Source organism: Ictidomys tridecemlineatus, unplaced genomic scaffold, assembly GCF_052094955.1.
Source record: "Ictidomys tridecemlineatus isolate mIctTri1 unplaced genomic scaffold, mIctTri1.hap1 Scaffold_6953, whole genome shotgun sequence".
NCBI lineage: Eukaryota > Metazoa > Chordata > Mammalia > Rodentia > Sciuridae > Ictidomys > Ictidomys tridecemlineatus.
This window is the reverse complement of record NW_027524941.1, coordinates 1,969-12,437: the sequence shown is the minus strand read 5'-3', so window position 1 is coordinate 12,437 and position 10,469 is coordinate 1,969. Positions and strand designations below refer to the sequence as shown.

Here is a 10,469-nt window from a genome sequence, read left to right as displayed (position 1 = left end):
AGTTTCAAGTTCTATCTCTATGGTTTGTTTGCTGTTGATGTAGCCCTAAGCAGAGACTGGCGAGAATCACTTTCATGGAAAGGGCCTGCCAAGCTACCAAAAAACTACGAGTTGCCTGAAATCTCAGCACACACTTTTTCACCCAATCTTGATGAAACTTTCAGGTAATGGTCAGTACACCAATCCCACTTGGCTCGTCAAGTTTCGTTCTTCTAGGTGAAACCGTTCTTTGGCAGTAACCGGTTTCATTTTGAGGTTTCACTCTGTTTTCTCCTATAGGGATACATGTATTTGGAACTCTAAATCAAACACGGTTTTTGCTAGCTCTTTGAAACTTGACACAATAAAGCAGTTTCAAGTTCTATCTCTATGGTTTGTTTGCTGTTGATGTAGCCCTACGCAGAGACTGGCGAGAATCACTTTCATGGAAAGGGACTGCCAAGCTTCCAAAAAACTACGAGTTTACTGAAATCTCAGCACACACTTTTTCACCCAATCTTGATGAAACTTTCAGGTAATGGTCAGTACACCAATCCCACTTGGCTCGCCAAATTTCGTTCTTCTAGGTGAAACCGTTCGTTGGCAGTAACCGGATTCATTTTGAGGTTTCACTCTGTTTTCTCCTATAGGGATACATGTATTTGGAACTCTAAATCAAACACGGTTTGTGCTAGCTCTTTGAAACTTGACACAATAAAGCAGTTTCAAGTTCTATCTCTATGGTTTGTTTGCTGTTGATGTAGCCCTAAGCAGAGACTGGCGAGAATCACTTTCATGGAAAGGGCCTGCCAAGCTTCCAAAAAACTACGAGTTGCCTGAAATCTCAGCACACACTTTTTCACCCAATCTTGATGAAACTTTCACGTAATGATCAGTACACCTATCCCACTTGGCTCGCCAAATTTTGTTCTTCTAGGTGAAACCGTTTGTTGGCAGTGACCGGTTTCATTTTGAGGTTTCACTCTGTTTTCTCCTATAGGGATACATGTATTTGGAACTCTAAATCAAACACGGTTTGTGCTAGCTCTTTGAAACTTGACACAATAAAGCAGTTTCAAGTTCTATCTCTATGGTTTGTTTGCTGTTGATGTAGCCCTAAGCAGAGACTGGCGAGAATCACTTTCATGGAAAGGGCCTGCGAAGCTTCCAAAAAACTACGAGTTGCCTGAAATCTCATCACACACATTTTCTCCCAATCTTGATGAATCTTTCAGGTAATGATCAGTACACCAACCCCACTTGGCTCGCCAAATCTCGTTCTTCTAGGTGAAATCGTACGTTGGCAGTGACCGGTTTCATTTTGAGGTTTCACTCTGTTTTCTCCTATAGGGATACTGTCGGAGACCAGCTCCAACAGGGGGTCTCAGGAGACGAACGGATGGTGAGGAGTCGGCGAAAGAGGGGGTGGAGAAACAACACAGACACCAAAGTGAAGGTGTTGATCCCAATCTTTACTTGTGAAGTTGATCATATATACTTTTCATTTTGGCAGGCTTACAGTACTTTGTGGTTACAAAACAGGAATCATTATTCAAACAAAACAAAATATTACATAGCTACAATTAGAATAGAATAATGTATCTTGGCTTATGCATAAGCAAGCATGTGTACTTTCAGTTCACGTTTTGCTTTGAGCAGTTTCTGCTTAGTTAACTTTTAATAATAGTTACAAATGTCCCAAACTATTGGCCTATACCTTGACTATTCTTTCTTGACTTACTGACTGGAACCGGTGCCATGGTTACGGCAAGGGGTTGACTTGTTATTACTTTAATCAAACAGAAGTAAGAGCACAAACCATTGTGCACAGGAACAAGAACAAGTTGCCCAGTACTAAGCACTAATCTATCTTTTTAACATTAATTTTTCTTCTCTAGATTTTAATTTAATTTCTCAAAAACTTCCTTGACAGGAATATAGGGAGTTTTTCTTTAGACATTAACAATTTACACTCCACAGCTGAATCATTGCATTTAGAGCAAACAGATCTATGCTTTAGAAGTAGTTGCATTAATTGGGAAAGTCATGATTTTTCCTTTATACTTAATGGTCATATGAGAAATCCAAACCATACTTATTAAAGGAATACAAAAACAAATCAGCCCATTCCCAGAAACATACTGCGCTCCTCCAGAGGATGGACGCCTTGCGCCATCCACCTCAGTAGGGCCTTGCCATTGCCTGAGTCAGGGGAGGGGCGCAGCATTTCCCCCTTTTTTATTTTTTAATTTGAGATGTTCGATTTGGACGGAGATGCTTCTGATTGATTTCCAGACAAGTCTGAAGAGGACTGGAAGAATGAGACAAACAAGAACAATGAATAAAAAGCCAAAACCAATATTAATCATATATGACCACCAAGTACTATTGGAAATAGTTTTTTGTACATTTTTGTATAAGTCTGCAGCAAGGTCAGCTGTAGAGTCAGTAGATAAATAAGCCTTACTTATATATTTTACTTGTTGTTGTAGATCTTGTATATTGGGGCCTATTTCAGTTTTATTCCAAATCCCTAATAAATGAGTTTGTACTTGATTCCATCCATATTTAGTTTGATTATATTTTAAGGGAGTAACACAGATCCATTTGAAATTAGCATGACATTTGGTTGTCATTTGAGTTTTTATATTTTGAATCTGGTTTCCTACATATAATAAAGCTTCCTCTAAGGCATTAATTCGGGCCTCCAATTTCTTATCTATTTTTTCTTGAATAGCCAATGCTAATGAAACATTATGAGATAAATCATTAACATGATGAGCAGTATGAATTTCTTTAACTAAAGCTGTAGTAGATAAAGCTAAAGAAGTAATAATTCCTATTAATGCTGTAATTCCTAAAATTAATGTTGCAACAAATCGCTTAGGTCTAATTAATTCATTAAATTTTTTAAGAATTTGTGACCCTTCATCATCATACCAATCATCATTAAGAAGGACAGGAATCATTACATAGGAAGGCTGATGTATAATTATAAAAGTAGTATAGTTTTTTGGAAGATTAGCATGTATACAATTAGTTAACATACATTGATCACAGGAAATAGAATAAACACTATTGTTACGATTAATTGTCAAGGTATTATTATTACCTACTAAAATAGCATGAGGAGCATTAATGCAAGCACGAATATTGAAAGGTTCTGGAGTTTTACCAGGTCTGGTTAAAAGAACCATATTAGTAGCTGCAATTAATCTAAAGAGATCTGGGAAGTATGAAACCTTTCCATTAGGGAGCTCACTCTGAAATATGGGAGTGACCCAACCAGGTGAGAACCATCTATGAATAGGAAAACTTGTATACATTCCTTCAGTATGATTAAATTTTTGAAACTTAGTCTTAAAATAATTTTTATAATCAAAATGAGGGGCAGAAGCAGACCAATCATAGATCTTAACATCTGAAGACTTAGGCTGAAAGACTTGTGCCCTTTGCATAAATCCACATTGAAACCAATGAGGAAATTCTTCCCAAGGATCAATCATATTATTCCAATAAAAATCTTTTTTGTTATTCTTTAATTCACATGGATCAATGGCTTCAGGTAATGTCTTATTAACATAGGTTTCATTAACTGTATAATATCCTAAAGAAACCATTTCGAGGAGCCAAAGGCTCCTCTTTTTATTATCCATGTTTGGGAAGCCAGGAGGGCAATCAGTAAAATATTGCCTATAATTAATAGGCATACATCCTTGAGGGATGAATTTATTATCAGTAGCAAAGCAAATAGGAGTCTCTTCTATTAAACCCTTGAAATTAATATTATAGGACATCTTATGAGGAATAAGGGAATCAGAAATCCCTCCTAACAAATCAGGATTATCAGTAAACACCTTAATATTAAGTTTTCCCCAATCAGTTACTCTTAAAAGAGGAGGATCAGGAAAATAAGCCCAATAAGATTGATTAGCAGAAATCAGTGATACCTGACAGGATAAGAGTGCTAGCATAGCAAGAAACACTTTTTCAGGAGAGGCAGAGGCACCTTGGCTAACAACCAAGTTTTGTGCCTGACTGGTCAGATGTTTGATTTGACCCCAGGAAGGTAATTTTGATGTCAATGTTGTTCGTGCCTGTCGAGGGGAATGAAGGTGAAGATTAGTCATGTCCTCGGCAAGTTCTTCATCCTGGGTCGATGGCATCCTTGGGTATGGCTTGGGGAGGAACCTCCGCCTGCGATATGGGTGAGTCATAATGTCTGATGAGTCGATCTGGAATCCACAAAGGTGAAGTAGCGTCCTGTGGAAACACACAAGCATATCCTCGACCCGATGTTAAGAGAATATCAGGTCCTTTCCACTGTCCAATAAGAAGATCTTTCCATTTAACTAAAGGTTTTTGAGTTACTGTTTGCTCAGACCAATGACGTTGCATTGGAGTTAATTTAGAATCATTTACGTTTAAATGGTTAATGACAAATAGAGCATGTTGAAGAATTTGATGAGGAGAGCTATAATGTAGTTCTCCCTCTTTTAATTTATTAATTTGAGATTTTAAGGTCTGATGAGCTCTTTCCACTATGGCTTGTCCTTGTGGGTTATAGGGGATGCCTGTGGAATGAACTATGTTAAGTGTCTGACACAGGTGTTTAAAGGATTTTGAAATATAAGCAGGAGCATTGTCTGTCTTAATATGAAGAGGTAATCCCATATATGCAAAGGAGGCAAAAAGATGTTGGGCAATATCCTTATAAGCTTCTCCAGTACGGGCTGTAGCAAAAATAACATGTGAGAAAGTATCCACACAAACATGAACAAAAGATAACTTTCCAAACTCTTGAATATGAGTAACATCCATCTGCCACAATTTGTTGGGTAATAAACCCCTAGGGTTGACACCCATCTGTGGAGAAGGAAAGTGAGTAGGACAGATTTGACATTGTTTAACAATTTGTCTAGCTTGTTCTTTAGTTATATGAAACTGTGCTCTAAGAGCAGCAGAATTTTGATGATGTAATTGATGATCTTTAGTAGCTTGTTCAATAACGTTATAAACAGTCCTAGTTAATAAGTCAGCTTTAGCATTTCCTGCCACTAAAGGTCCAGGTAAGTTAGAATGTCCTCTAATATGTCCAATAAAAAATTTATAGGATCTCTGTAATATTAATTTTTGTAACTTTTGTAATATATTAACAATTGATGAATGAGAGGACAAAGAAGATGTTTCTATGGCTGGAAAGAGATTAACTATATATTGGGAATCAGTATAAAGATTAAAAGGCTGTGTAACCTTTTTAAAAGCAGTTATAATAGCAATTAATTCTGTCCTTTGAGCAGAGGTTTCAGTTGTTTGTTGGACTATTGGCTCTTGGTCATCTATAATAGTAACAGCTATTCCATTAGAGGATCCATCTGTAAAAATTAGAGAAGCCTGATCGAGGGGCACATGAGAAAAGTTTTTAGGAAAAATAGTATTTACCTTAGTCATAAAATGTAGTAATGGGTGGTTAGGCAAATGAAACAATATTTCTCCATAGAATCCCTGTAATGCTATAGGCCATTCATCATTAACATTTAATAAGAAATCTAATTGTTCCTTTTTATATGGAATAATAATGGAGGATGGATCTCGTCCAAAGAGCTCTCTACTTCGAAGTCTACCTTTACAAATTAATGATGACACCTGGGTGGGATATGAAATATTAATCTTTTTTGGAGTAGAAGGCAAATGAATCCATTCTAAAGGATCATCTTGCCATAGGCATCCAGTAGGAGTGTGTGAAGTCTGTAAGATTATTAACATCCAGGGCTTATTATAGTCTATTTGTTGTAAATAATGATCTGAAATAGCCTTCTCCACCTTAAATAAAGCCTTCTTTCCCTCAGGAGATAATTGTCTAGGTGAATTTGGATTTGAATCTCCCTGTAAAATTTCAAATAAAGGTTTAAGGTCAGCAGTGGTTAATTTTAAGTAAGGCCTTATCCAATTAATATCCCCAAGAAGTTTTTGAAAATCATTTAAAGTACACAAAGAATCAACCCTAATCTGTATTTTTTGAGAAGTTATATTGTTGGAATTAATCAATCTTCCAAGGTAAGAAAAAGGAGCCTGAGTTTGAATTTTATCAGGAGCAATTTTTAATCCCCAGTCTTGTAAACTTGTAATCATAAAATTAAGCATTTGCTGGAGTATCAAATAATCAGCATGAGCTAATAAAATATCATCCATATAATGAATTATGTATCCAGATGGAAACTTATTTCTCGTGGAGACTAAGGCTGCATCAACAAATTTTTGACATAAGGTGGGGCTATTTTTCATTCCCTGAGGCAAAACTTTCCATTGAAATCTTTGAAAAGGTCTTTGTAAATTAGAAGATGGTAAACTAAAAGCAAAACGTTTACAATCCTGTTTTGCAAGAGGAATGGTAAAAAAACAGTCCTGTAGATCTATAACTACAAGATATTGTCCTTTTGGTATAGCCACAGGAGAAGGGAGGCCTGGTTGCAGAGCTCCCATAGTTTCCATAGTTTTGTTAATAGCTCTTAAATCCTGTAGGAGTCTCCATTTGCCAGATTTCTTTTTTATAACAAAAATAGGAGTATTCCAAGGACTAGTAGATGGTTCTATATGTCCCAATTTTAATTGCTCTTTAACTAGATGAGAGGCAGCATCCAGTTTTTCCTGAGTTAAGGGCCACTGATCCACCCAAACAGGGTTATTGGAATTCCAAACAATAGGATCAGCCTCTTTAAGGACAGTGGCCCCTAGGAAAAAGGCTGCTCTGAAATCTGAGGTATATCATTTGTCAGAACAACATTAAATTGTTGTAAAATGTCCCGTCCCCATAAAGTAAAAGGCAAAGAGGGGATGACATAAGGCTGAAAAGTCCCAGTTTTTTCTTCACATTGCCAATGTAATATTTGTGTACTCTTGGCAACATTGGAGGCAAGTCCCAATCCTATAAGAGTAGAAGGAGACTTACTAGTGGGCCAAGAAGGAGGCCAGTCTTTTCCAGCTATACAAGAAACATCAGCCCCTGTATCCAAAATACCTTTTATTTGTAAGCCTTCCACAGAAATATATTTCATAGGTCTAGATTGTTTAATCTTTTGTATCCATGCAACAACATTACTAGAACCAAAACCTTGATCTCCTCTATTACTTTTAAGTACAGCATTAGGATTGTTTAAATAAGGAATAATTAAAATTTGTGCGATTTTTTGTTGAGGTCTAATTTGAACAGTTTTAACTGGAGGTTGAATCATAACTTTAATTTCTCCCTGGAAATCTGAATCAATAATACCTGGCAAGATAAAAATGCCTTGGGAAGATAGAGAACTTCTCCCTAATATTAGACCAAAATAGCCTTGGGGAAGAGGTCCATAGACCCCAGTTGGAATCAAAGTAACTTCAGAATCTGGAGTAAGTATAGCATGAACTGAAGAGGGCAAGTCTAATCCTGCACTTCCTGGAGTTGCTCGGGCCAAGTCGCTAATTGAGAGCCCACGAAAGAAGGGATTTGTCTGGGAAAGCCCCTGTTGTTTTGTGGGGCCCGGGGAGAGCCCCATTCCCCGTTTTTTGGTTCCATTGGATTCTGAGAAGTAGGGACTATAGGGTTTCCATCCTTGTCAAATTTTGACCTACAATCTTTGGCCCAATGAAAGCCTTTATGACACCTGGGGCAGGGAATTTTTGGAGGATTATTTTGTATAAAAGGATTTTTATTAGATAGTTTATCTGGGCAATCACGACTAAAATGTCCTGTCTGTCCACAAGAAAAACATTGGCCTTTAATATTAGGAGTATTATTTTTTGAAGGAAAATTTTTATTGTTATTTTTAGTACCATAACCCTTTAAAAACTGTGAGTAAGTCTTGCCTTGTAATGCAGCAGCAATAGCAATCCCCTGAATATGGGCTGGAGTAGAATCCATGCACATACGAATAAAATCAGATAAAGACCCAGTTTTTCTAATGGGTCGAAGTAAAGCTTGACAAGTGGGATTAGCATTTTCAAAGGCCAACTGCTTTATAAGTATATCAGCAGCTTCAGTATTAGTAATAACCTTAGAAACAGTTTCCTGTAGGCGAGCCACAAAATCTTCATATAACTCTGTAGCCTGTTGTTTAATGTTAGAAAGAAAATTTTGTTTTGTTTCAGAACTAGGTAAGCTTCGCCATGCAGTAACAGCACACTTTGAGATTTCAGTTAAGGTTTCTTTGTTAAGGGAAAGTTGGCTCTGAGGAGAAGCATAATCTCCACTACCCAGTAACATACCTAGAGTATACTTTTGTCCTCTTTTAATAATACTTCTTCCTATTAATTGTTTTGCTTGATCTTCAAATTCAGATTTCCAGAGTAAATACTGTCCAGGAGCTAGACAGGATTTGGCTGTCTGCTGCCAGTCAAAAGGCGTAAGCCATTCAGCAGCAACTGAGTCTACCAATTGTAAAGTATAAGGGGAAGTTGGACCAAAATTAGTAACAGAGGTTTTTAATTCTTTTATTAATTTAAAGGGAAGAGGTTCCCATTGAGGTGAATCATCAAATTCCCCTTGAGGGATAACAGGAAAGCATAAAGAATAATCACCCTGATTTTTTGCTTCAGTGATGGCTCCCAGAAAGGGAAGATTTTTAGGTTGTTTTTTAGGTGTCTTATTTTGTTGAGAATAATCAGGAGGAGCAGAGGGCTGTGTAGGAGGCCCAGGAGACATAGAGACTAACAAATTTGGTGGCCAATCAGAGTTATGGTATCGAGCTGCAGCCTCCTCTAAGTCCTCCTGATCTTGAGGAGAAAGTTGTTTGTCCTCCTCTTCATCCCCTTGTTCATCATCAGATTGAGACTGTTTTTGAGGGGATGTAGTTTTATAAAATCTAGATGTAGCAGCAGCCTCAATTAAGGGGGTCTGTTCAGACTCAGTCACTTGACGAGCCAAACAAACTGCCTCATGGGTCGGATCCAAAGCATCTTTAAAAACATTCCATAATGCAAAAGCATCTACAGGAATCTTTTCTGGCCCATGATGATCATAATAAACCTTCATCTCTTTACCTAGTTTTTTCCATGTTTCTAAATTCAAGGTTCCTTCCTCAGGGAACCAAGGAGAGCATTCTTGAATAAAATTAAAAAAATGTCTTAACTGCTTAGAAGAAACTGAAATGCCCCGTTTATGGAGCATATGCTTAGCTATATCAATAAAGAGTCCTCTTTCTTTAGACTCTTTATGGCCCATGACTTCTCAAAATAAGTTCTCTGATTACTTACCCTTCACTTACTTAGCACCTTGCTAAGGGGTCTGCAGTACCCTAGGTAAGATCCTATCCTCACCCGAAAACTTCTTAATGAAATGAATGCATCAGACTTACGGATTACCGATCGTCCCTGTTCGGGGGGCGCCAGATGTCGGAGACCAGCTCCAACAGGGGGTCTCAGGAGACGAACGGATGGTGAGGAGTCGGCGAAAGAGGGGGTGGAGAAACAACACAGACACCAAAGTGAAGGTGTTGATCCCAATCTTTACTTGTGAAGTTGATCATATATACTTTTCATTTTGGCAGGCTTACAGTACTTTGTGGTTACAAAACAGGAATCATTATTCAAACAAAACAAAATATTACATAGCTACAATTAGAATAGAATAATGTATCTTGGCTTATGCATAAGCAAGCATGTGTACTTTCAGTTCACGTTTTGCTTTGAGCAGTTTCTGCTTAGTTAACTTTTAATAATAGTTACAAATGTCCCAAACTATTGGCCTATACCTTGACTATTCTTTCTTGACTTACTGACTGGAACCGGTGCCATGTTACGGCAAGGGGTTGACTTGTTATTACTTTTAATCAAACAGAAGTAAGAGCACAAACCATTGTGCACAGGAACAAGAACAAGTTGCCCAGTACTAAGCACTAATCTATCTTTTTAACATTAATTTTTCTTCTCTAGATTTTAATTTAATTTCTCAAAAACTTCCTTGACAGGAATATAGGGAGTTTTTCTTTAGACATTAACAATTTACACTCCACAGCTGAATCATTGCATTTAGAGCAAACAGATCTATGCTTTAGAAGTAGTTGCATTAATTGGGAAAGTCATGATTTTTCCTTTATACTTAATGGTCATATGAGAAATCCAAACCATACTTATTAAAGGAATACAAAAACAAATCAGCCCATTCCCAGAAACATACTGCGCTCCTCCAGAGGATGGACGCCTTGCGCCATCCACCTCAGTAGGGCCTTGCCATTGCCTGAGTCAGGGGAGGGGCGCAGCAGGATACATGTATTTGGAACTCTAAATCAAACACGGTTTGTGCTAGCTCTTTTAAACTTGACACAATAAAGCAGTTTCAAGTTCTATCTCTATGGTTTGTTTGCTGTTCATGTAGCCCTAAGCTGAGACTGGCAAGAATCACTTTCATGGAAAGGGCCTGCCAAGCTTCCAAAAAACTACGAGTTGCCTGAAATCTCAGCACACACTTTTTCACCCAATCTTGATGAAACTTTCAGGTAATGATCAGTACACCA

The 10,469-nt window shown here is 37.5% G+C and overlaps 1 long non-coding RNA gene across 1 annotated transcript; it reads right to left on the bottom strand.

The window, feature by feature from the left end:
* Positions 1-1,443: 1,443 nt before the first annotated feature.
* On the bottom strand, positions 1,444-10,211 carry LOC120886468 (uncharacterized). The gene is made up of 3 exons (XR_013433834.1): positions 9,312-10,211; positions 3,930-4,242; positions 1,444-2,290 (listed from the first exon to the last, which is right to left on the bottom strand). It is a non-coding gene; the product is annotated as an uncharacterized LOC120886468 (long non-coding RNA).
* Between the last annotated feature and the right edge of the window lie 258 nt (positions 10,212-10,469).